The sequence below is a fragment of the Chamaea fasciata genome, unplaced genomic scaffold, assembly GCF_029207755.1.
Source record: "Chamaea fasciata isolate MVZ Bird 193981 ecotype frontalis unplaced genomic scaffold, bChaFas1.0.hap1 SCAF_46, whole genome shotgun sequence".
NCBI lineage: Eukaryota > Metazoa > Chordata > Aves > Passeriformes > Sylviidae > Chamaea > Chamaea fasciata.
In genome coordinates this window covers 324,494-348,770 of record NW_027094131.1, presented here as the reverse complement: position 1 = coordinate 348,770, position 24,277 = coordinate 324,494, and the positions used below count along the sequence as shown (strand labels likewise).

General features: G+C 54.5%; 1 long non-coding RNA gene and 1 pseudogene across 1 annotated transcript; both read right to left on the bottom strand.

Annotated features, from left to right (window-relative positions):
• Positions 1-8,843: 8,843 nt before the first annotated feature.
• Positions 8,844-23,499, bottom strand: LOC136303981 (zinc finger protein 850-like; annotated as a pseudogene).
• On the bottom strand, positions 12,734-18,961 carry LOC136304057 (uncharacterized). Its single transcript, XR_010724359.1, has 3 exons — positions 16,870-18,961; positions 13,092-13,170; positions 12,734-12,906 (listed from the first exon to the last, which is right to left on the bottom strand). It is a non-coding gene; the product is annotated as an uncharacterized lncRNA (long non-coding RNA).
• Positions 23,500-24,277: the final 778 nt, after the last annotated feature.

Sequence of the window (24,277 nt, the reverse complement as noted above, 5' to 3'; positions counted from 1 at the left end):
GATTTAGGGCGGTCTGGGCGTCCCTAAAGGGGGTTTGGGGGGCTATAGGGGCTCCATAGGGGTCTGAGGGGTCTATAGAGGGTCCGTAGGGGTCCGTAAAGGGGCTCGGGGCGTCCCTAAGTCCGGGGCTCTGGGGGTCTCTTTTGGGGATTATTGGGGTCTGGGTGGCCTTTCCGGGGCTTGGGGGGTCTGTCGGGGATCTGGGGGAGCCTGTAGCGGCTCCGGGGAGGTGTGGGGGTGTCCGTGGGTCCCTGTGTGGGGTTTTGGGGCGGTCTGAGGGTCCCCAAAGGGGCTCTGAGGGGGCTCCAGGGGATATATAGGGGATCTCGAGAGGGTTCAGCGTGGCCTGGGGGTCTCTCCAGGGGATCTGGGGGTCTCCCTAGGGGATTTTGGGAGGGCCTGGGGGTCCCTGGAAGGGGTCTGAGGGTCCATTTAGGGGATCTCAGGGTCTCTGCAGGGGATTTGGGGAGGGCTTGGGGCTTCCTAAAAGGGGCTGGGGGGGAGGGTCCCACAGGGGATTGGGAAGGGGTCTGGGGGTCTCTATAGGGGATTTAGGGGGGGTCTGGGGGGTCTATAGGGGATCTGCGGGGGTCCCTAAAAGGGGTTTGGGGTGGGTCTATAGGGCTTCTATGGGAGCCTGGGGGAGCATATAGAGGGTTTGGGGAGGGTCTTGGGGTCTCTGTAGGGAAATTTTGGGATCGTTAAAGAAATTTTGGGCTCTGTACAGGGAATTCTTGGAAATGTAGAGGTCCAAATGGGGCAATTTGGGGTTTTCTATTGGGAACTTTTTTGAATTTTGGGGCCTCTATTGGGAATTTTGTGGGGAATTTCAGGGGAATTTTGGATCCAAAAGCAGGGATTTTGGGTCCAAGTGTGGGAATTTTGGGATCTCTAGAGGGGATTTTCAGGAGTTTTGGGGTCCCCAGAGGAGATTCTGAGTCCAAACTTGGGACTTTTGGGCTCTCAAGTGGGGATTTTGGGGAATTTTGATACCAAATGTGGGAAGTTCTGGGAATTCTTGGTGATCAGCTGCACTGGCACAAGCAAGTCCTGCCTGCTGCACCACTTCATCGAGAGCACGTGTAGGAAATTTTGGCAATTGTCAAGGATTTCATGAATTCTGTGAGTTTCTGGAACTTTGAGGAATTTTTTTGGAAATATTTTTGGGATTTGGAGGGACTTTTTGGGTATTTTTGGGGAATTTTTAAAATATTTTTAGGAACTTTGGGGTGGTGTTTTTGCATTTTTAGACTGTTTTCTGTTGTTATTTGGGGGCTTCTTTGGGGTATATGTTGGGAATTTTGAGAAATCTGAGGAGTTGGTGAGTTTTCAGGGAACTTTTGTGGAGTTTTGGGGGATTTTAAAAAATATTTCTGAGCATTTTAAGGGTTTGGCTTGTTTGTTTTCATTTTCGGGGTGATTTTTGATGGAGTTTGGGTGAATTTCTGGGGAATTTTTGGGAACTTGGAAAAATCTGGGTACTCTGGGAAAGTTTTTGAAACATTACTGGAATTTTTGGCAGCATTTTCAGGGGCTTTTTTCTTTTTTGATCCATTTTGAGGGTTGTTTCATTTATTTTTAAACGTAATTTGGCTTTTTAATGCTATTAAATTTTTGGGAATTCTGTATCTCTCCGGGCTCTCCCCCATCCTGCGACATTTTGGAGCAATTTCTGTCACTCTTGGGCCATTTTTGGTATCTTTTGTTCCATTTTGGCCACTTTTGTGCCATTTCCTGTTATATTGGGTAATTTGGGGCAAATTTCTGTCATTTTGGGGACATTTGAAGCAATTTTTGGTCATGTTTTGGGCCATTTTGTGTCATTTTGGGCCACCAGTAGGGGAAGCCCTTTGAGTGCCCCCAGTGCGGGAAGAGCTTCATGCTCTGCTCTGTGATGGTTTAGCATCGATGTGAGGCTGGGGATGGACTCTGGCTGCCCAATACAAGTGTTGTCCACACCTCTGGACAGCCCAGGCCTAAATCAGAGATCCAAGGTGGTTCGGGCCTTTTCCTCTTCTCTCTGGTCGAGGGCAGGATGGGATCCTTCGTCCCCCCCCACCCCGGCATGGCTTTGGAATCTTTGGGATGGCCACCACAGGCCTGGGCAAGCTTTAACTCTTTCCTGATAGAGATTGAGACTTTGTTAAACTCTAACCCTTGTCAGAGATGAGAGAAAAGGCCAAATTGGGGACATGTAAAGGCACAATATGAAGATGTCTAAAGTAAAGCAAGAGTGACTTCTTGAGTGGGAGAGATGAAAAGTTGCCTGAGTCCTCAGCAGAAATCTCCTGGGAGTTTTACTGACAGACTGTAATATGAATATGCCAAAGTATTCCTTTAAATCGTGGACAATCCAAATTGGGGAGATGATGTGTGGATTTGAGCAAAGGTATCTGCGATGGTCTGAGTGAATATTGAATTAGGAGCTGTGATCCTGTGATCCGATGAAAGGCTTGAACAGAGAGATGAGAAGAAGCCCTCTGCCAATGAAGACGTGAGAAGACATCTCTGTTAGGGTGAGTTGAAGAATCCTTTGCCTTTGAAGTTGCTCATTTTTAGAAGGTGACACCCCAATATCTGTGAGTCTATGGCCCATCTGTGTGGTCACGGGAAAGGCTACGTGAATATGGGAGGTTCCACAAGTGCAGGATCTCCTGGGCAGGCTGCTTTTGTGTGAGGTGGAAGGCACAAGCAGACTGCTGCTCTTGTGGAAAGTTACCAAAACAACAGGAGAGACTTCTGTCTCTCTCACCGACTGAAGGAATGAGTGTTTTATCAGTGGTACTGACCTGCAGTTCCGAGTTTTGCCTCTTTACGTTGTTTGTCGAAAATGAAGAGTTTGTGTTGGGAGAAAGGGTTGGTTTAGAAATTCATTTGTGGTTTATTTTCCTTTCCCTTGGCATCCCTTAGTGTGTGTTGATAAAATCTATCTGTTTACCTGAAGTCGGGGCCTGTTTTGCCTTTTTCTCCAAAATTCTATCTCCTTGTTGGCAAAGAAAATTTGGCGAACGTGAAACCACCACACAAATGGTGCCGTGACTGAGATTAGTGAACCAAAGCCATGACAATCTAGTGAGATTTGGGGTGGACTTTAGATGCCTTTGGGGCGATTTTAGGCAAACCTAGATACTTTCATGGTGGATTTGATGCCCTTTTGTAGAATTAAGGGTGATTTGTGGCCGTTTTGTGTGGGTTTTAAGCTACTACGGGCGTTTTTTGGCCCCTTTGGTTGGATTTTGGAACCCTTTGGATGATTTTAACTGCATTTTGCTGATTTTAGGCCAAACCAAGTGAATTGAAGGTGGATGTTAGGGCCCTTTGTGTGATTTGAAGCCACTTTGTGAGGATTTTAGGTCAATTTGGGTGATTTCAGGCTAAACCAGATGGGGTTTAGAAATGATTTTTCGCCTATTTGGACAAATCTAGGTGCATTTTGGTGATTTTAAGCGAAACCGGGCAGTTTTAGGACTGCGCGTCCCCGTGGCCCCGACTCTTTCCCCTCATGATTCCCGCCCTGTCCCTGACCCCACCCCTTTCCCCTCCCAGAGAGGGAGGGATGGGCAGGAAAGGTTTCAGGGGTCCCAGTGCTGGAAGTGGCTGCTCCCAGTGTGAGCCCAGTGTCCCCACCCCGTGGTTCCAGTCTCCTCGGCATTCCCAGTATGAGCCTGGTCACTTCCCCTCACTCCCCATAACGATGCAATTTGCCCCCAGCATGTTCCCAGTTGCTCCCAGTTCTTTCCAGCTTTTGTCCCAGTTGTTCCCAGTTCTCCTAGTTGCCCCTAGTATTTTTCCAGTAACTCACAGTATATCCCAGTTGTCACCAGTGTGCACCCTGTCATTCTCAGTTGTACCCAGTTCCTCCCAGTGTGTCCCCAGTTGGCTCCCAGCATGGGCCTGGTAGCTCCCAGTAACCCCCAGTCAGGGTCCATTGACACACACTCTAATCCCAGTATGGTTGTAGTTACTCCCAGTCTGATGCCAGTGGCCCCCAGTGTGATCCCAGCTGCTCCCTCTCAATGCCAGCATGACCCCAGAAGCCAGGTGAGACTGATCCCAGTCTCACCCAGCATTCACCCAGCTGTTCCCACTGGGATCCCAGTATGATCCCAGTTGCTGCCAGCATAGTTCCAGTTGTTCCCATTTCCTTCCAGTCTGATCCCAGTTATCCCTAGAATAGTCCCAGTCTCTCTCAGCATGGTCCCACTTACTCCCAACTGCCTCCAGCATGGTCCCAGCTGTTCCCAGTGTGGTTCCAGTCCCTCCAGTATAGTTACAGACACTCCCTGTAAATCCCAGTTGCCCCAGTAAGGTTCTAGTTATCTCAGAATGATCCTAGTTTTCCCCAGTTGCCTCCAACATGATCCCAGTTTCAGGCAGTTGCCCAAAGTATAGTCCCAGTTGCTCCCAGTATGATCCCAGTTGTGATCTCAGTCCCCTCTGCTTGGTTCCCGTACCTTCCAGTTGATTCCAGCTGCTCCCAATGTGTCCACATTTTCCTCCATACATGGGTCCAGTAGCTCCCAGTAACCCCCAGTCAGGATCTGTTCACACCCAGAAATCCCAGTGGCTCCCAGGATGATCCCAGTGGAAGCTGTAGTCACTCCCAGTATAATCCCAGTCACTCTGACTGCAATCCCAGTCACTCCCAGTATGATCTGTTGCACCCAGTCACCCCCAGTATGACCCCAGTCACTCCCAGATTCTCCCAGGATGATTCCAGTCATGCCCAGAGTGACTCCCTCTCAGTCCCAGTGTGGCCCAGTTGCTCCTAGTCACTCCCAGTATGGTTCCAGTCATGGCCAGCACCTTTCCAGTCACTCCCAACCTGGTTCCAGTATGATCCCAGTCACTATTGGGTACTCCCAGTACTATTCCAGTCACTCCCAGTATGATGCCACTCTGTTCCAGTAGGATCCCAGTATGACCCTGACATGGCACAGCTGCTCCCATTATCATCCACCCTGGTTGGGTGTTTTGGGGGGTATGTTTGGGGAATGAAGACCTCCAAAGCTGAGTGGAAAATGCCCCTTGGCGGGACGTTGGGGTGTCCCAGTGGCAGCTGCCGGCAGAGGCAGCCTGGAGGAGCAGAGCCCTGTGTCCCCCAGGAGCCCAAAGTGGGGAGCCCAGAGCGGGGGGAGCGCCGCGATTCGTGAGACCCTCGACAGCCTGGAGAGGGGCGGGGGGGACTCCTTGGACCCCCTGTACCCCAAAGCAGAGAATAAGGGGAGAAGTGACCCAGCACACCAAAACCCCACAACATCCCTAAGTGGGGAGACAGAAAAGGGGGGAGCTTTTTGGGTTCCTGGGACTCCCAGCAGCCCGGGGAGGGCGGGGACTGAATAGATGAGGGACCCCAATAAAAGTGTGACCCCCCCAACAGCTGGGACAGGGGGGAACCCCTGAACACCAAAGGGGAGAGACCAGAGAGGGGAGAGACCAGAAATGGGGAACTCCTGGGAGGCTTTTTCTTGGCTGAATCTTGGTGTTAGGAAGTTTTTATGGATTCCAGATGCCGGTGACTTCTAGAGATGGACTTGGGCAGCAGGAACCCTCAACCTAATGTGCTCATCCCTTGTTTTTCCCCCAAACCAGGATTTCCCTTTCCCAAACCTTGGCTGGATGGAGGAGGAGGCTTTGAGGTAGAGGAGGATGCCCCAGGACACCCAGGCAGGTGAGGAGGAAGTCAGTGCCCCTTTCCCCCTCTCTCCTGCTCCATCTCCCAGCCCAGCCCGGCCCCTGGCTGCAGGACAACCCCGCTGCCAGCACCGTCCTGCCGGGAACACACTGGGGGATCTCCTTCCCCTTCCCTGAGGCACGGAGGCAAATCCCATCCTGTCCTTGTTCTTCCTCCCCCAGACAAGGAGCCGAGCATGGAGAGCAGGGAGGACAAATCCCCGCAGCAGAACCTCATGGAAGAGGCTGTTTTGAGTGACTCCACAGCACAGGAATCCAATGGGGAGGAAACACCTCAGAGATCTCTCACAAGAAGGGGCTGCAAAGCTGGGCAAATCAGAGAGGTTGGTAATGCCTCTGTGATAACGTATTTGATAGGAAAGTCAAAACAAAGGGCACACAGTTTTTCCTCTAGTCAGAGGAGGAGGTGAGAACATGTGAGGGAAAACAACACGGAGACACCAAGGTCAGTGGAGAAGGAGGAGCAGGCGGTGCTCCAGGCACGGGTGCTGAGATTCCTCTGCAGGCCATGGTGAAGCAGCTGTGCCCCTGCAGCCCATGGGGATCCACGGGGGATGCAGAGATCCACCTGCAGCCCGTGGGGGAGGTGCCCATGCCGGAACAGGTGAATGGCTGGAGGAGGCTGTGATCTGGTGGGACACCCGGTGGGGAGAGGGGCTGCTGCTTCCAGGCTGGAGGAGCCTGTCCTTGGAGGACTGCACCCCGTGGGAAGAGAGACCCACGTTGCAGCAGTTTTGGAAAAACTGTTTGCCTGTGGAGGGGAATTCACGTTGCAGCAGGTGCAGTAGGACTGCTGCTCGTGAGAGTGGAGCCACTTTGGAGAAGTTCACAGAGAACTGTCTCCCAAGGGAGGGATGTCACGGTCTCACAGAGGAAGGACTCCTCTCCTGGAGCAGCAAAAGAAAATCTCGGTGATGAACTGACCAAAACCCCCATGCCCTGTGTCCCTGCACTGTTGGTGGGAAGGAAGGAGGGGCTGGGGAGAAAAATGGTGCTTTAAGGGCCCATTTTACTTCTCCTTATCCTCCTCTGATTCTGTTAGTAAAAGATTCACTTTGCAAGTCAAGTTGATCAAGTAAAGTTGAGCCTGTTTTGCCCTTAAAATATTTCCCCTGGTTGTCATCTCACTCATGAAGCCTCTGTTAACTTCTTTATCCTTTGCCCTCCTTTACCCAGCTCTGGCAGGGGAGGGTGAGCGAGCGACTCTCCTGGGTGCCTGGCGTTGGGCCAGTGTCAAACCACAACACTGGGACATGCCAAAAAGCCACCCAATTGGTCCCAACCCCCCTCCCAATCCGGCCCAACTTCACCTCCAGGATGGCTTCAAAATGCCCTGAAAGTTGTGCACAGCTCTGGGGGGTGAAGGGGAGGAACATCAGGACCCCCCTCCACCACTGTGTCCCAGCAGCTCCACGCCGAGCCAGGAGGAGCAGCAGGCCCAGGGTTGACAGCAGGTCCCCCCAAATTTCCCCCACACTGATGACATAGCTGGACACTTGGGAGGCTGCCTCAGGCTTTACTGTGCACCAACATGCCAGGAGGGAGCAGAAAATCCACCTGCAGATGCTGATTCCAGAGGCTCACAACGCTTCCCTGCTTCCACGTCAAGTCCCAGTGGAACCCTGGTGCCAAAATCCACCTGCAGATGCTGATTTCATAGCCTCACAATGCTCTCCTGGCTTCCCTGAGGTCCCTCTGTGACACACGGCAGCCTTGGCTCCATCAGGGTCTCCTGGCTTCCATGATGCTCCACTGTGTCCCAAGGGGCATCTGTGCCTTGGCTTCGGAGTCCTGCAAGACCCAAAGATGCCCCCAAAAAACACCAGCCCAGGGACACCCAGGATATTTGGGTTGAGCTCCTGCTCCCCGGGCACCTGCAGGGAACCCAAGTGACCGTTGTGACTCCATGGAATCTCATGGAACAGTCACTTGGAACACAGCAGGGTGTCAGGGATCACAGGTGCCACTGGGATATTGCCACTGCCTGTGGAACCAAGTGTCCACTGTGACACAGCCAGGCCTGAGGGAACACAGGAGACCATTGTGGCCCAATGGAAACTCATGGAACCAAGTGTCCACTGCTTCACAGTGCAGCCTGAGAGAGCAGTGGACACCAGTGTGTCACAATGGAATATCCTGAAACCAAGGATCCATTTTGACACACCGAGGCTTTATGAAACCAAGGACACCACTGTGATGCAGTCGAGTCTCAAGGAAGCCAGGGTCAATTGTCAACACATCAGGTTCTCAGGAAACTGAGGAGAGCATTGTGACACTGGAATGTTGTGGATCCAAGGCTCTGCTTTGATCAAGTGGGGCCTCCTGGAACCCATGTGCCACTGGGGCATTGCCAGGTCTTGCGCAAGCAAGGTTCCACTGTGACAAAGAAAGGTCTCACGGCAGCCAGGAGAGCACTTTGGGGCAATGGATTCTCATGGAACCAAGTCTGAATTGTTACAGAGAGGGCCCCCATGGAATCCAGGAGACCATGGTAACACCGTGGAATCTCATGGAAGCAAATGTCCACAGTTACACACTGCGGCCTCCAAGAGCACAGGAGACTGTTGTGACACTGGGAAGAGAGCGGGCTGTGACATCACAGTGTGGTTGTATGACATCACAGAGAAGGCTGTGACATCAGTGTGGCTTTGTGACATCACAGTGTGTGCTCCATAACATCACAGAGTTAGTTGTGAGAACAGAGAGTGGGTTGTGACATCACAGAGCAGGTTGCAACATCATAAAGTGTACTGTGAGGTCACAGTGCAGGCACTTCCATCATAGATGGAGGCTCTGTTACATGAGAGCAGCTCTGTGATGTCTCAGAGAAGGCTGTGTGACATCACAGAGCGGGTTGTGACATCACAGTGCTGTGACAACACAATGAAGGGTATGACACCACAGAGCTGGTGGTGACATCATAGTGTAGCTGTCAGAAGAAGGGCTGTGAGGTCAAAGTGCATGCTGTGACATTACAGGGTGGGAGTATGACACCACAGAGAGGGCTGGGTGACATCACAGGAAGAGTGTGTGACATCACAGGGGCTGTGCGAGGTCGCTGGGGAGGTCACTCCACCCCGGACCCCCTCACAGCTCCCCCCAGAGACGTCCAACACTGCTCGTGCACAGCGGGGTCCCCTGTCCCCCCGGGTCCCCCCCACCCCTGGTGCCGCAGCCTCCCCCAGAGGATGTTCCACAAGATCGACCCCAGAGCCTGACACGGGGCCGTGGGGGCCGGGACAGGGGGACAGGGACCCCCCGGCAGTGTCCCCGTGTCCCCCAGGGCCAGAGCCTGGGCCAGGGCTCCTTCGCCCTGTTACCAACAAGGCCTTGAGAGCGCTTAAAAAATCCCCAGCAAGGGATCAGCAAAAACCTGATTTCATATTAAGTGACAGCACGACAAAGTTCTTTGGCAAGAGTCACTCTCCTCCTGACTGGACGCTTCAGGCACACCAAGGAAACAAAGCAACACCACCAGCAAACAAAATCCAGGCAATGAAACCAGAAATGAACTGAGAACTGTCACTCTGTGTGTGTGTGTGTGTGTGTGTGTGTGACAAAAGGACAGTGAGGGCAAAGATAAAAGGAATACTGAACACTTAACAGTATTGAACTTCGCTTATAACTTGTATTAAACATAACTACTTAGCAAAAGAACAGCACCTAGCAGCCATTTCACTTGGCTTGTATCTTGTGACTCGACCTTACTTACAGGCCTGACTGACTCAGATATCCAAGGCACTCAAAGCCCTCAGAGAGCGACATTTCTGCCACATTTGCCAGGGCACGGGCACTCGTGTGTGCACACAGAGAGAAAGAGTCAGTGCAAGGGACCTGTGAGAAATTCCCCTGCAGGGCAGGGAAATGCTCCCTGTGGATGCTTTGGCATCTCCCCAGCGGCCCAAGGGTTGAGCCTCGAGGAGTGGGGGATCGGCCCGGCTCCGTCGTGGTTTGGGGATCCCCCGAGGGCAGCAGACCGGAGAGTTCCCGGCTGGCAGAGGCCCCACTCAGAGGGAGGGCGCTGGCCCAGGAGAGCTCCAGGGGCTCCTTTTGGAGCGCTGTTTGTCGGGCCCCAAGAGAGGGGCTTTAGTCACAGCAATGTTTCATCCTGGCCGCACCTGGGATACACAGCGTTCTTTGGAAGTGTGAGAACAGGGATGTCGTGCCACTGAGGGAACAAAAACACTTCCCAGGCCTGCTCCTAAAGAATCCAGGAGCTCGTTGGACAGCAGCAGTGCCTGGGAGCAGACAGCAGAGGAGCTGAGCCCAGGGGCTGCTGGCCAAGGCCGAGGCAGAACGAGCATTTCTCAGCTCGCAGAGTGGCCTGGGAAGGTGTGGGGGGGATAATTCACCCCCTCAGTGTGGTCCCAGCTGCTCCCACTATTTTCACGTCTGTGCTCCAAGTGCTGCTCCCAGCCCTGATCCGTGGGGGTGGGAATGTCCCACTCCCTTCCCGGGGCAGGGTCACACCTGAGCCAGGTGTGCAGGGCAGGACCTTGCCCTGAGCCCAAGCCCTGTTCCACCTGCAGGATCTGCTTCCCCTGGGCGTGTTTCCCCTGCAGCCCCAAGCCCAGCTTGGTGCTAAACAAAGGGGCTGGGCCGGGGCCATCCTCCGGTGGGGGCTGCACACCCCCTCTGCCCCCTCCCCAAATTCCCTCCCGTAGGCAGCAGGAGTTGGGGCAGGAGCCCTGTGGGGAGGGAAAAGGGGATGACACTGGCATGAGGGGTCACACATGCTCTGGGGGAGACACACACAGCCCCTGAGGAACCCCCCTCACCTTGTCCTGCAGCACCAGGAAGATGAATCCAAACATGGAGCCCCCAAACACCAGCAGCATCTTAGGGGGTGGGGTCTGCAAGCAGCTTTGGGGGTCTGGGGGGATCACAACTGCCCCAAAACCCCCTCCCACACCAACAGCCACTCCCAGACCCCTCAAACCACCCAACAGCTTCTGGCCAGGATCATCCCAAAAACCCGCTGCAACAGAAATAGCCCCAAAATCCATAAAATACCCTTTCCATCTCCCCCAAAACCCACCCAAATTGACATGATCCCAACCTGGATGGTCCTGCATGGCACACACTCCAAGGCTGTGGAATTCCAGTTCCCAGACAGGAAAAGATCTTCCTGCCTTTGAATGCAAAGCTCTGGAAAAGGGGCCCAAAGCCAAGGGCAGCAAGATCCTACAGTCACATTTCACTGCCAGCCCCCAGAACTTCATCCATGCTTCTTGGAGCTCCTGCATTGGGAATTCAGTCAGGGCAGGGTCTTTGGTGGGAGCTGCCCTGGCTCAAGGGAGACACAGAGACAAACAGAGCAGGCAGAGAGAGGAAGTTGAGGAAAGAGAGCACAAACACAATCAGGGGATTGAGTTTATCTGAGGTGGGAAGAAGGCATTTTGAGGTGCAATTGAGCCCTTTTGGGGTAAGACTGAATAGTTTTCACTGGGATTGGAGTGGTTTTGAGGTGACAGATCGAACCGTCTTGCCCTCTGGAGTGCAAAGAGAGGGAGACAAGAAAAAAATTAAGGGCAAAACAAAAAAATAACCAGCCAGGTGTCTTCCCAACATGGAACACAGGGAACGTGGGTCACCAGGGCTCGGCCCAGCATGGCTCCTCAAGTGGGGGATGGAGTTGGAGAAGCACACGAAGCTCTTCCTGCACTGAGGGCACTCGCAGGGCTTCCCTTACCAGTGGCTCCGTTGGTGTTTGGTCAAGTGAGAGCTCTGTGAGAAGCTCTTCTCACATTCCGTGCACTCAGAGGGCCTCTCTCCAGTGTGGATGTGCCGGTGCCTGATCAGGGTGGAGTTCTGCCTGAAGCCCTTCCCGCAGTGAGGGCAGCGGAAGGGCGTCTCCTCCATGTGCGTGCGCTGGTGTTTGAGCAGACTGGAGGTGAACTGAAACCTCTTCCTGCATTTATCACACTCGTAGGTCTCCTCAGTGTGGATCTTCTGGTGCAAGTTCAGGCTGCCTCTGGACCTGAAGCCCTTCCCACATTCCCCACACTTGTACGGCCTCTCCCCAGTGTGGATATTCTGGTGTTCAGTCAGGGTGGCTCTCCCTCTGAAGCTCTTCCCACACTCCCCACACTCGTAGGGCCGTTCTCCGGTGTGGATCCTCTGGTGGCAGATCAGGTTGGAGCTCTGGCGTAAGATCATCCCACATTCCTCACACTTGTGGGGCCTCTCCCCCGTATGGACACGCAGGTGCCTGACAAGGTTGGAGTTCTGATTGAAGCCCTTCCCGCAGTGGGAGCAGCGGAAAGGCCTCTCCTCTGTGTGCGTGCGCTGGTGTTTGAGCAGACTGGAGGTGAACTGAAACCTCTTCCTGCATTTATCACACTCATGGAGCCTCTCCCCGGTGTGGATGCGCCTGTGGGTGATTAGGGTGGAGTTGTGCTTGAAGCCCTTCCCACAGTCAGGGCAGCGGAAGGGCCTCTCCTCTGTGTGTGTCTGCTGATGCCTAAGGAGCTGGGTGCTGGTCACAAACCCCTTCCCACACTGGGAACACACGTAGGGCCTCTCCCCGGTGTGGATCTTTTGGTGCAAGCTCAGGCTGGAACTGTGCCTGAAGCCCTTCCCACATTCCCCACACTTGTACGGCCTTTCCCCAGTGTGGATGTTCTGGTGCTCAATCAGGTTGGCTCTCTGTCTGAAGCTCTTCCCACACTCCCCACACTCGTAGGGCCGTTCTCCGGTGTGGGTCCTCTGCTGACGGATCAGGTGGCAGCTCTGCATGAAGTTCTTCCCACATTCCCCACACTGGTGGGGCCTCTTCTCCGTATGGATCCTCTGGTGCTGGCTCAGGGTGGAGCAGGTCTGAAACGTCTTCCCACATTCCCCACACTCATAGGGCCTCTCCCCAGTGTGGATCATCTGGTGGGCAATCAGCTGGCAGCTCTTCCTGTAGCTCTTCCCACATTCCCCACACTCGTATGGCCGTTCGTCTGTGTGAATCCTCTGGTGGCGGAGCAGGTGGCACCGCCAGGTGAAGCTCTTCTCACACCCCAGGCACTTGTGGGGCTTCTCCCCATCAGGAAGCTGCTCTTGGACCACCAGCTCTGAGCTCTGGCTCAACCTCTGGCCGCCTTCCTGGCACAGGTCTTTCCTCCCCGTTGGATTCCTGCACCGTGCAGCCGCTCACAACAGTGTCTTCCACGAGCTTCTGCCACAGGGATTTGTCCTCCCTGCTCTCCATGCTCAGCTCCTTACCTGGGGGAGGAAGGACAAGGAGAGGATGGGATTTGCCTCCGTGCCTCAGGGAAGGGGAAGGAGATCCCCCAGTGTGTTCCCGGCAGGACGGTGTTGGCAGCGGGGTTGTCCTGCAGTCGGGGGCCGGGCTGGGCTGGGAGATGGAGCAGGAGAGAGGGGGAAAGGGGCACTGACTTCCTCCTCACCTGCCTGGGTGTCCTGGGGCATCTTCCTCTTTCTCACAGCCTCCTACTCTGTCCAGCAAAGGTTTGGGAATGGGAAATCCTGGTTTGGGGTGAAAAATAAGGGATGAGCACACTGAGTTTGAAGGCAGCTCTTCCAAAGTCCATCACTAGAATTCACCGGGCATATGGGCTCCATAAAAACCTCCCAAATACCAAGATTCAGCCCTGAAAAAGCCTCCCAGGAGTTCCCCATCTCTGGTCTCTCCCGTTTGGTGTTCAGGGGTTCTCCCCTCTCCCAGCTGCTAGGGATCATGCTTCTATTGGGGGTCCCCTGTCTACTCGGTCCCCAGCCTCCCCAGGCTCCTGGGAGTCCCAGGAACCCAAAAATCTCCCTCGTCTTCTGCTTCCCCAATTAGGGTTGCTGGAGGTTTTAGGGGTCCTTGAGTCCTGTCTCCCCTTATTCTCTGCTTTGGGGTGCAGGGGGTCCAAGAAGTGCCTCCCTTCCCCACTCCAGGCTGTCGAGGGTCTCACAAATTTCAGCACTCCTCCCTCTCTGGACTCCCCACTTTGGGGTCCTGAGGGACACATCCTCTGCCCACAGGATATCTGGGCCAAGCTCCCCCTCCCCAGACACCTGTGGGATGGGGGGCCATGATCCCACAGGTGAGGTGCTGAGAGCTCAGGGAGCGCTCCACCTTGTGGTTCTTCCTCTTCTTCTTCCTCCCACTCCTCCTTTTCCAGCCCTCCTCTTCCTCCCCCAGGAGCAGGCACACCCCGGTGCCCCGCTCCCCAAGCCCTGGCAGCCCGCGGGAGGAGCGGGGATGGAGCCGGGACAGGTTGGGATGGGCAGCGCAGGGCTCTTGGCTGCTCCCACCCGCTGGGGGCAGGGGGAACCCGGCCCGGGGAAAAGGAGAGGGAAACTGGGAAAACTGGGGGCTGCACATCCACACTGGGCTTGCTGGGGACTCTGGCTGGGGACTTCCGATCCTGGGGGCTCCTCTGGGGAGATCTGGGATGGGGGAACGCAGAGAGGGCTGGGGCATGCCAGGAGTGCCATCACTGAGAGTGACTGGGCTGTACTGGGGTAACTGGAACCTTACTGGGGCAACTGGGAGTGACTGGGAATGACTACAAGCATGCTGAGGACAACTGGGAAATACTGGCAGTGTCTGTGACCATACTGTTGTGACTGGAACTACACGAGGAACAACTGGGACCATGCTGGGGGAAACCTGGAACCACTCTGGGGGCAAGTGGGAGCGACTGGGGGTGGCTGGGTCTGCACTGGGGGAACCTGGACATGACTGGGACCGTGCTGGGAGGGACTGGGATCATCTATTGAGTGACTGGGACTATACCAGGGGCAAATGGGTGCAACTGGGATCACACTGGCAGCAACAGGGAGCAACTGGAACCATGGTGGGGGCAACTGGGATCCTACTGGGATCACAGTGGAAGCAGCTGGGCCACACTGGGGGAGACTGGGATCATACTGGATCATACTGGCAGCAACTGGGACTGCACTGAGAGTGGCTGGGAGTGGCTGTGAGCAACTGGGATCAGGCTGAAATCAACTCCAGGCAGCTGGGAGTGACTGGGAACATGCTGGCAGCAACTGGGATATACTGGGAGAGACTGAAACCACACTGGGGGTAAATGGGAGCAAGTGGAACCACACTGGAGGATAATGGGGGCAGCTGTGCCCATGTCAGAGTGATATTGGGATCCTACTGGAATGGACTGGGATCATACTGGGAGTAACTGGAAGGTGCTGGGATCGACTGGAACCATACTGAGAGTGACTACAGGTCCCACTGGGATCATCCTGGGAGCCACTGGGATTACAGTGGGTGTAAATGGATCCTGACTGGGGGTTACTGGGACATACTGGGCCCATACTGGGAGGAAAATGTGGACACATTGGGAGTAACTGGAATCAACCGAAAGGTACTGGAACCAAGCAGAGGGGAATGAGATCACATCTGGAATCAAGTGGGACTATACTTTGGGCAACTGCCAGAAATGGGGATCATGCTGGAGGTAACTGGGAGTAACTGGGAAAGACAAGGATCATTTTGAGAGAACTGGAGCCTTACTGGGGCAACTGGAAGTGACTGAGAATGACTATGAGCATGCTGATTGCTACTAGGTTATATTGGGAGTGTCTGGAACCACACTGGAGAGACTGGAACAACAGCGGGAACAGCTGGAACCATACTGGGAATGACTGGGATCACGCTACAGGACACTGGGAGTGACTGGATCTACACTGGGGGCAACTGGGCGTGACTGGGACCATGCTGAGAGGGACTGAGACTATTCTAAGGGCAACTAGGATCATAGTGGGATCACAGTGGGAACAGCTGGGTCGGAGCTGGGGAGAACTGGGATCACCCTGACGATGATGAGAATCATACTGGGATTGACTGGGAGTGGCTGTGAGCAACTGGAATCGTGCTGAAAGCAACTGGGAGGAGGTGGGAGTGACTGGGAGCATGCTGGGGGTGAGTGGGATATACTGGAAGAGACAAGCAGTCATGGGGATCATACTGGAGGCTACTGAGGTCATGCTGGCATTGACAGGGAGCAACTGGGATCACACTGGAGACCACTGGTATCAGACTGGGAGTGACTGGAATTAGACTGCAAGTGACTGGCATCATACTGGGATCATACTGGGAGTGGCTACAATCATACTGGGAATAGAGTGGCTGCCAATGGACCCTGAGTGGGGGTTACTGGGAGCTACCAGGCCCATGCTGGGAGCCAACTGGGGACACACTGGGAGGAACTGGGATAAAACTGTGGGCCAGTGAACCACGCTGAGGTAACTGGGAGTGCCTGGGAATGATTATGAGAATGTTCAGGGCAACTGGGATATACTGGGAGTGTCTGACACCACGCAAGTGCTGACTGGGACCAAACTGGGAGAGAGTGTGGGGGGGAACTGCGACCATGCTGGGGGCAACTGGGACCAAGTGTGAATGACTGGGGCCCTGCTGGGAGAGACAGGGATCATACTGGGAGTGACTAGGACTATGCTAGAGGCAACTGGGAGAACTGGAAAGACACAGGACAAAAGTAGGAGGAAATGGGAGCAACTGGGACCATGCTGGTGGAAAACTGCATCATAACAGGAGATAACTGGGAGTGACTGGGCTCATACTGGGAGCAACAAGGATCAGGTACGGAGTGAGGAGAAGTAACCAGGTTCATACTGGGAATGACTGGGCTTATACTAGGAATGCCAAGGAAACTGGAACCACATGAGGGGGACACTGGGCTCATACTGGGAGTGACTGGGCTCATACTGGGAGCAGCCACTTCTAGCACCGAGACCCCCGAAACCCTTTCCTGCCATCCAGCCCCTCCAGCACCAGCAGCCCCCAACGGAGTCTCAGCAATCCCAGGGGTCATACCCTCTCGGGGTCCCCGCTTTCCGGTTCTGGGGCTCTCCTCTCTCTGGGGTCCCGCTCAGGGAAGCCGCGGCTCTCCCGGGCTCCCCAAACATGGTGCCCCCCCGGCCAAGCGCGCTCCCCACGTGGCCCCGGCAGAGCTCTGAGAGCCCGGCCCGGGAAGCGCAACCCCCACCCAGGGGGGACCCACATCCCCCAACCCCCGCCGGGGCTCTGCCGACACCGAGACACCAAAAACTCCCGGGCAGCCCCTGATATACCCCCAAGGGGCATCTGCTGCTCCACTTTGGAGCCCTGAAAGTTCCAAACATCCCACCCCCAAAAAAACCCCAAACCCGGGGACCCCTCGGGATATTTCGGGTGAGCTCCCCCTCCCCGGGCACCTGCGGGATGGGGGGCGATGATCCCGGCGGTGCCGCCAGTTCAGGGAGCGCTGGAGCCGCCGCTCCCTCCGCTCGTCTTCTCCTCCCGCTCCTGCTGCCGCTGCGCCTCTTCCTCCCTCCCTCCTCCTCCTCCCCCGGGCCCGGGCCCGGACTGGGAGGGAGGGGCCAAGGAAAGGACGGGAATTGGGGGGGGAAGGGGGGGGCAAAGCAACACACAGTCCTAAAAGGGCCTGGTTTGGCCTAAAAATCACTCAAATGGGCCTAAAATTGTCCAAATGGACCTATCATCCACTCTAAACCCAATCAGGTACAGACTCAAAACACCCTAAGAGGCCTGCAATCCCCACAAAGCAGTCTAAAATCACCCAAAGTGGCCTCAAATCCACCCTGTATCCATATGGATTGCCTTAATATCCACCAAATGGGGATAAAATCATCCAAATGGGTCTAAAACCAACCAGTGCGGCCTAAAATTGCCAAAAGTGGTTTAAAACGCACAAAAAAATGGCAAAAAGTCTTCTTAAATCTCTTAAAAGGCTGTAAAATCCACCCTGAAAATACTTGGTCTGGCCTAAAATCAACAAAATGAACCTAAAGTCCACCCTAAAACCCAACAAATTTGGCCTAAAATCACCAAACGGGACTAAACCCCACTGAAAAAGGCCTAAAAACCATCCAAAGGGATCAGAAATCCACCCTAAAACTGCCCAGTTTACCTTAAAATCACTCAGATGAGACTAAACCCCACCAGATTTTGCCGACAATCAGACAAAGGATCAAAATCCACACTAAAAAACTCGAAAACCCAGCCTAAGCCGGCCCAGCTTGGCCTAAAATTACTGAAACCCGCCTAAAATCTCCAGGACCAGGACCGTGACCGGGACTGAGATGAACCCCAGAACGCGCACCAGCACCAAGAGTGAGACCGACACCGGATCCGAGACTGGCACCGAGAGCGGCACCGCTGCAGGACCGGGACCGGAACCGACAGCAGCACCCGCAGCGGCGCTGCACAGGCACCGGGACTGCGGCCGAGACCGGGACGGAAACCGGCACCAGAGCTGGCACCGGGACAAGACTGAGACCGAGACCGGCAGCGGAACCAGCACCGAGACTGGCACCACCCAGGGACTGGGACTGAGAATGAGATTGGCACTGGGAGCGCTCCGGGACCAAGACCGACACCGGGACCGGCACTGGGACCAGGACAGCCCTGAAATCGGGACTGAAACCGGCAAAAATTGGCTCGAAAGTCACCAAAAGCGCGCCTAAAGAGATCAAAAATGCCCAAAAAGTGACAGAAAGTGGCTCAAAGTTGGCCCAAAAATGACCAAAAACTGACTAGAAATGCCCCTGAAATTACAAAATATGGCTCAAAATGACACAAAATGGCCAAAAACGTGAACAAAAATCACCTCAAATGTCCCCAAAATGACAAAAATTGCCCAAAATTACTCAGTATAACAGGAAATGACACAAAAGTGGCCAAAAAGGCACAAAAGTGACCAAAAATGGCCCAAGAGTGACAGAAAATGCCCCAAAATGCAGCAGGACTGGGGAGAGCCTGGAGGGACACAGATTTCCCAAAAATTCGAAAAATCCCTCCAAAAATGACATTAAAAAGCCAAATTACTTTTTTAAAAATACCTGAAAAAAACTCAAAATGGCTCAAAAAAGAAAAAAAAAAAAACCTGAAAATCCCCTCTAGAGAGCCCAAAATTCCCAAGGTTGGATGCAAAATTCCCAAACATTTCCTTTTGGGACCCCAAATTCCAAAGATTGGAACCAGAATTTCCTCTTGGGACCACAAAACTCCTGAAAATCCCCTCTAGGGATCCCAGAATTCCTACATTTGGACACAAATTCCCCGAATTCCTGCATTTGGATCCAAAATTGACCCAAAATTTCCCCCAATATAGGCCCCAAAATTCAAAAAATTTCCCAATTGAAAACCCCAAATTGCCCCATTTGGACCTCTACATTTCCAAGAATTCCCTGTACAGAGCCCAAAATTTCTTTAACGATCCCAAAATTTCCCTACAGAGACCCCAAGACCCTCCCCAAACCCTCTATATGCTCCCCCAGGCTCCCATAGAAGCCCTATAGACCCACCCCAAACCCCTTTTAGGGACCCCCGCAGATCCCCTATAGACCCCCCAGACCCCCCCTAAATCCCCTATAGAGACCCCCAGACCCCTTCCCAATCCCCTGTGGGACCCTCCCCCCCAGCCCCTTTTAGGAAGCCCCAAGCCCTCCCCAAATCCCCTGCAGAGACCCTGAGATCCCCTAAATGGACCCTCAGACCCCTTCCAGGGACCCCCAGGCCCTCCCAAAATCCCCTAGGGAGACCCCCAGATCCCCTAGAGAGACCCCCAGGCCACGCTGAACCCTCTCGAGATCCCCTATATATCCCCTGGAGCCCCCTCAGAGCCCCTTTGGGGACCCTCAGACCGCCCCAAAACCCCACACAGGGACCCACGGACACCCCCACACCTCCCCGGAGCCGCTACAGGCTCCCCCAGATCCCCGACAGACCCCCCAAGCCCCGGAAAGGCCACCCAGACCCCAATAATCCCCAAAAGAGACCCCCAGAGCCCCGGACTTAGGGACGCCCCGAGCCCCTTTACGGACCCCTACGGACCCTCTATAGACCCCTCAGACCCCTATGGAGCCCCTATAGCCCCCCAAACCCCCTTTAGGGACGCCCAGACCGCCCTAAATCCCCTATGGACCCCCTTAAACCCCTTACAGACCACCCACTAAACCCCCTAAAGACACCCCCAGGTCCCCCCAGACCCCTAGAGATCCCCTAGAGATCCCCTATAGATCCCCTATAGATCCCCCATTGCCCCACCGTAGGTCTCGGACACGCCGGAGCCGGCTCGGGGGACCAGGAACAAAGATGGCGGCGCCTAGGGGAGCCACTTCTGGGTCATCTGCGCATGCGCTGGACGGAACGCGCCAGCAGATGGGCGGAGCCCAATGGAAAAGAGGCGTGGCCAATGAAAGGGCGGAGAACGAACGGAACGAGGCGGGGTCAGAGAAAGGGCGGGAACTGGGAGGGGAAAGGGGCGCGGCCAAGGGGACGCGCGGTCCTAAAACCGCCGGGTTTGCCCTGAAATCACCCAAAATGCACCTAAAATTCTCCAAAGGTGCCTAAATTCCACCCTAAACCCGATCAGGTTTGGCTTTAAATCAGCCAAATGAGACTAAAATCCCCACAAGGTAGCTTAAAATAACACAAAGAGCCCTAAAATTCACCCTAAATCTACATGGTTTGGCCTAAAATCAGCCAAATGGGGTTAAAATAATCCGAAGGTCTCTTAAATTCAATCAAGGGGCCTAAAATTGAACAAACTAGTTTAAAACCAACACAAAATGGCCTGAAATCACTCTTAAATCTCCCAAATGAGTGTGAAATCCACCATGAAAGTAGCTGGTTTGGCCTAAAATCACCCAAAGGGGACTAAAATCACTCAATGTGGCCTGAAAGCCACACAAAAGGACCTAAAATCACCAGAGGAGGACTTTGTTTGACCTAAAATTACCAAAGAGGCTGAAAATCCACACATAAGGGCCAAAAATAACCAAAAAAGAGGCCTAAAATCTCCCATGCACACCTAAGATCCACCCATATGGGGCTAAAATAATTCAAAGGGACCTAAAATCCACCAAAAATTGCCCAGTTTATCGTAAAATCACCCAAATGAACCTAAACCAGACCCAAATGGGCCTAATATCATCCAAAGGGGTCTAAAATTCTCCCTAAAGCCCACCAGATTTGGCCCAGAATCACCCAAAGGTATCTAAAATCCACCCTGAAAGGCTGGAAATCACTCCAAGGGATCTAAAACCCAGCCTAAACCTGCCCAGTTTGGCCTAAAGTCACCCAAATGAATCTAAAATCTCCGGGACTAGGACAAAGACCAAGTTCAGCACCAGAACCGGCACCAGCACCACAACTGAGACTGACACCAGAAACGAGACTGGCACCGCTCCAGGACCTCCTCTGGGACTGAGACCAACATCAAAACTGGCACCAGAACTGGTACTGGGACCAAGACTGAGACCAAGACCGACGCTGGAACTGGCACCAGGACCGGTTCAGAACCGGGACCAGCATTGGCACCAGGAGCGCTCCAGGACTGCTCCAGGACTGTGGCCAGAACCGAGATCGGGAACATTCCAGGACTGAGACCAGGACAGGCATCGGAACCAGCACTGAGACTGGCATGGCTCCAGGACCGAGACTGGGATTGGCACTGGGAGCACTCCAGGACCAAGACCGGCACTGGCTCTAGTACCCGGACCGCTTGGAGACTGAGACCGAGATCAAGACTGAGACCAAAACTGGAAACAGATCCGGCACCCGCACCGAGACTGGCAGCGCTCTGGGACCAAGACTGAGACTGGAACCGGCACCAGTCCAGGATAGAGGTTGATACCAGGATGAGAATGAGCCCTGAGAGTGCTCCAGGACTGCTCCAAGACTGAGACTGCGACCAGGACCGAGATCGGCACCGGGAGTGCTCTGGGACTGTGACTGCGACCAGTGCCAGAACCGGGACTGGGATTGGACCTGGAATTGCTCCGGGATTGGCTCCAGGATCGCTCCAGGACCGCTATCTTCGATCTGAGATTTGGCTGGGCCCCTGAGTGGGACTGGGAGGGACCCTTGGTTTTGGGGGGGACTGGGAGGAACTGGAAGGGAGCCCTGGGAATGGCGGAACCACCTCGGTTCACATTGTTCTGGTGCAGCCATCCCGGTCCATATGATCCCAGTTTGTATGATCCCAGTCTGGATGCTCCTGATCCAGATGGTCCCGGTCCATGCAGTCCCCAGCCTGTGAAATTCCAGTCCCTGTGGTCCCAGTCTGTAGGATGCCAGTCTGGATGGACCTGCATGGCACACACTCCAAGGCTCTGTAATTCCAGTTCCCAGACAGAAAAAGATCTTCCTGCCTTTGAAGGCAAAGCTCTGGAGAAGGGGCCAAAAGCCAAGGGTAGCAAGATCCTACAGTCACATTTCACTGCCAGCCCCCAGAACTTCATGCTTGTTGGAGCTCCTGCATTGGGAATTCAGTTTCAGGGCAGGGTTTTTGGTGGGAGCTGCCCTGGCTCAAGGGAGACACTGAGAGACAGAGCAGGCAGAGAGAGGCAAGAGAGAAAGGACACAAACACAATCAGCTGAGAAGGTGGTACTCTGAAAACAGAACTGCAGCTGGCTGGAAATGAATGGGACAGAAATCAAGAACTCTCCAAGTTTTATTTACTATCAAAATACATCACACCCAGCCAGCCCCACCCAATCCCACCGCTCCAAATTTGGATCCCACTTCTCCCAATCTCCTTCCAATTCCATCTCACCCTGGTGGCTGTGAAATCGTGCAAGTTTGATGTGGGATTGAGTTTTTCTTAGGTGGAAACAAGGCATTTTGAGGTGGGATTAGGCCCTTTTGGGGTAGAATAGAGTTGTTTTCAGTGGGATTGGAGCGGTTTTGGGGTTACAGACCAATCCCTCTTACCTTGTGGAGTGCAAAGAGAGGGAGAACGCCGCCCCAAATCCCCCCAAAACACACAAATCTTCATGAATATGGCCCCAAATCCTAAATTCCCACTGAAATACCTGTGAAATGGTGGGACTAGACATTGTTGATCAATTTCTTTCTTTTCAAGGCTGTTTTGGCTGTTTTTAAGGGACGAAGATGTTAGAAAAAATTAAGGTAAAACAAAAAGGTTAAGCAGCCAGGTGTCTTCCCAATATGGATCACAGGGAATGTGGGTCACCAGGGCCCTGCCCAATGTGGCTCCTCCAGTGGGGGATGGAGCTGGAGCAGAGCACGAAGCTCTTCCTGCACTGGGGGCACTGGCAGGGCTTCCCTTACCGGTGCCTCCGTTGGTGTTGGGTCAAGGCTGATCTGTGTGAGAAGCTCTTCCCACTCTGGGAACACTTGTGGGGCCTCTCCCCGCTGTGGATGCACCAGTCGGTGATGAGAACAGAGTTGCGTATGAAGCCCTTCCCGCAGTGGGGGCAGAGGAAGGGCCTCTCCTCTGTGTGTGTCTGCTGATGTACAAGGAGCTGGGTGCTGGTCAGAAACAGCTTCCCACACTGGGAACACTCGTAGGGCCTCTCCCCAGTGTGGATCTTTTGGTGCATGTTCAGGTTGGCTCAGTGCCTGAAGCCCTTCCCACATTCCGCACACTTGTACGGCCTTTCCCCAGTGTGGATGTTCAGGTGCTGGATCAGGTTGGCTCTCTGTGAAACTCTTCCCACATTCCTCACACTCGTAGGGCCATTCCCCACTGGATGCACCTGTGGGTGGTGACGTGGGAGTTCTGCCTGAAGCCCTTCCCACAGTCTAGGCAGCGTGAATCCTCTGTGTGAATCCGCTGGTGCAGGAGGAGGCAGGAGCTGAGCTGAAACCTCTTCCCACATTCCCCACACTCATAAGGCCTCTATCCAGTGTGGTTCATCGAGAGACGGATCAGGAGGGTCTTTGGCTGAAGCTCTTCCCCCTTCCCCACACTTGTAGAGCCGTTCAGTTTTATGGATCCTCTTGTGGCAGATCAGGCTGGACCTCTGGCTGAAGCTCTTCCCACACTCGGAGCACTTGTGGGGCTTCTCCCCATCACAAAGCTGCTCGTGGACCACCAGCTCTGAGCTCTGGCTCCATCTCCGGCCGCCTTCCCGGCCCGAACTGGCTCTTTCCTCCTCACATCCTCGCCAGCTGCGTTTGCAGCCCCTCCTCCTCAGGGATCTCCGGCCCTTTTCCTCCCCGTTGCATTCCTGCGCCGTGGAGCCGCTCAAAACGGCCTCTGCCACGAGCTTCTGCCGCGGGGATTTGTCCTCCCTGCTCTCCATGCTCGGCTCCCTGTCTGGGGGAGGAAGGACAAGGAAAGGATGAGATTTGCATCTGTACCTCAGGGAAGGGGAAGGAGACCCCCCGTCTGCTCGGTGCCCGCCCTCCCCGGGCTGCGGCGAGTCCCAGGAACCCAAAAAGCTCCCCCCTCTTCTGTCTCCCCACCTACGGATACTGGGAGTGACCGGGCTTACACTGGGAGCAGCCACTGCCGGCATCAGGATCCCCGAGCCCCTTTCCCGGCCATCCCGCCTCTCCAGCTCCATCAGCCCCCGCCGGGGTTCCGGCAATCCCAGGGGCTCTGCCCACACCGGGAGATCCCAAAAACACCTCCCGGGGAGCCCTCGATGTTCTCCCCGAGGGGCACCGCGGCTCATCCTTAGAGCCCTGCAAGTTCCAAACATCCCCCCCCCCCAAAACCCCAAACCCAGGGACCCCCCGGGATATTTGGGGCGAGCTCCCCCTCCCCGGGCACCTGCGGGATGGGGGGCGATGATCCCGGCGGTGCCGCCAGTTCAGGGAGCGCTGGAGCCGCCGCTCCCTCCGCT